Source organism: Athene cunicularia (genome assembly GCF_003259725.1).
Source record: "Athene cunicularia isolate RWA chromosome 6 unlocalized genomic scaffold, athCun1 chr6_part1, whole genome shotgun sequence".
Lineage (NCBI taxonomy): Eukaryota > Metazoa > Chordata > Aves > Strigiformes > Strigidae > Athene > Athene cunicularia.
In genome coordinates, this window is record NW_020799105.1 from 11,978,067 (window position 1) to 11,980,229 (window position 2,163).

General features: G+C 59.1%; 1 protein-coding gene across 2 annotated transcripts in view; it reads right to left on the bottom strand.

Moving 5' to 3' along the window:
• The window catches only part of SEMA4G (semaphorin 4G), a 19,550-nt gene extending 17,616 nt beyond the window's left edge, over positions 1-1,934 (bottom strand). Inside the window, exon 1 of one of the 2 annotated variants that reach the window (XM_026851375.1) lies at positions 1,663-1,934. The gene's annotated coding sequence lies outside the window, so the exon portion shown is untranslated. The remainder of the gene's footprint in view (positions 1-1,662) is intronic. The other variant, XM_026851374.1, reaches the window with a different exon arrangement.
• Between the last annotated feature and the right edge of the window lie 229 nt (positions 1,935-2,163).

Sequence of the window (2,163 nt, forward strand, 5' to 3'; positions counted from 1 at the left end):
CATCGGACGCATGGGGAGGGCTCGGGGCGGGGGGGGTCGCTTAGCAGGGGCTGTTTGGGTTATACAACCGCAAAACGGCCTCTGGCAGAGGAGCCTGCGTTCAAGCCCTTTGCAAGGCCAGGGAGGCAGAGGGCTGGAAACACTGGCTTGTAACTATAAAAAAGCATTACCGAATGCAGATAAGCATCATCCCGCTCTGCCAACAAGGCACATGCGGTGTCATCACACCACAGCCACCCAGCCGGTGCCACGGTGCCCGACGAGGCTCCTCACATCCCGCATCACACACCTGACCAAGGCGCCGTGCCCCATTTTTTCCCTCCTATTAGCACATGCCTCCCCCTTTAGTCTGTGTTTACCCATGGTGGAAACTTGTTTGGAAACACAGGCAGGTAATGGTTTCTCTAGGGCCGTGTGTGGAGCCTTTTTGTCCTGGGTAGCTTCTGCAGCTCCTCCCCCCGGGCAGGAGCTGCCAGGTCCGGGCCTGTGTTTGCTTTCCTTTCGCAAGCTTTCAGCGCCTGGCCAACCCTCCCTCCTCACCCGTCACGGTGGCAGGCCTCCCGAAAGCGAAACCCCGAGAGCTGTATGTAATCAGCAGGTTGGATCTAGGGCAACTGGGATTAGCTGGAGCAGGAGGTGGGGAGATGCTGTACCTGCGCACGCCAGATTACAGCTCCCGAAGCTGGCAGGGTGGCTGGGTGCTGCCAGCCCGTGGTTACAAGGGGCCCAGTCCCACCATGAGCCCCCTCAACGCTGGCTCATCCCCTCCACATCGACTCCCCACAAGGGTCTGGGAGTCTACAGTAAGAGGCAAAGGGCCATCTTGACCCCACACCTTGCAGGCCTGGAGCCAGACCCATGGTAGAGCTTACTGTTGAGCAGGTTGTGGTGACGTTGCTGAGCATTGTCTGGGGTCAAGGATCAGCCCTGGTTGAGGTGTCCCCACTACCTGGACCTTTTAAGGGTCAGTAACGGTGTCAGGGGCAGGGTGCTCCTGTAGGGACCCCGGCTAACACACCACTCTCGAGGCCTCTGACTTGAAGCCTCTGACAAGGCCTCTCAAGGCCAGGATCCAGCCTCCTAAAAATGCTGTGAGTGGAAAGGAGAGTAGTGGAGGTCTGAATCTCCCAGTTCTCACACACTGACAGGTCTCAGCTGAGGAGGGACCCATCTGGGTGCTTCTGCAGACAGGGTGGCTCCCATCACCCTCACATGCACACACCAAGCAGCCATCATCCCCTCACCTGGCACAAGATGCCAGGACCCACTCCCAAAGACTGCAGGAGAGCTGAGAGAGACATCACCCACCTTCTCGAGTGCTCTCTGTCCTCCCTCCCTCCCCTCCTGTATGCTCCAGTAGCTAATTACTGTCTCCTTCTGTCCTTGGGCAAAACCCCGGCATCCCCTCCACACCTCACAGTGCCTCACCTCGCTGCCCACCCTGCGGAAGTGGGATGCCCACGCACTGGCAGCCGGACTCACCCACAGCCACGCCTGGCCAGTCCTGGAGTGCTGCGCAGGCAGCAGGAGGGCAGGCTGAAGCAGCAGGCACTGCCCATGAAGCAGGGATGCTTTTGGCCAGCCTGTCTTACCCAGGGATCAAGGGTTTGCATGCTGCAAGGTGGCCGGTCCCCCACATCCTCTCCAAACCCCATCCCCTACCTTAGCAGAGGCACAGCTGGAGGCTGCGGGGCTGGTTATGGGGAGAACTGGTCCATGAGCGCAGGGGAAGAGAGTACCAGGGCTGAGACAGGCTGCCCAAGGCTCCCTCCCTCTCCAGGGCAGTGTGCACGTCTTGTCCCACGGCAATACTCCCAGCCGGCGCGGGCAGCACAGGCAGGCACCCTCCCACGTGGCTGCAAGCCGAACCCAGTACAAACTGGAGCTGTGTTAGCTTCTGGCCTTGCAGTGGGGTAATTAGTGCGTGAGCAAAGAGCGAGCAGAGCCCGGCGCGTTCACCACTGCATATTTACAGGCCCAAGCTTGCAAGGCTTTAATTAATTAACACGACTCATCGGCAGCTGGAAACAGATCTATTTTCAAAGCCTTCGCCTGCTCTGCTGCCCCCGTGAGATTAACTGAAGGAATTTAGGGCCCCGCAAGGTTGAAGGCCAGGGCCTAGCTCTTATTTGCACGGCTTTCCCAAGAGCCAGAGTGCGATGG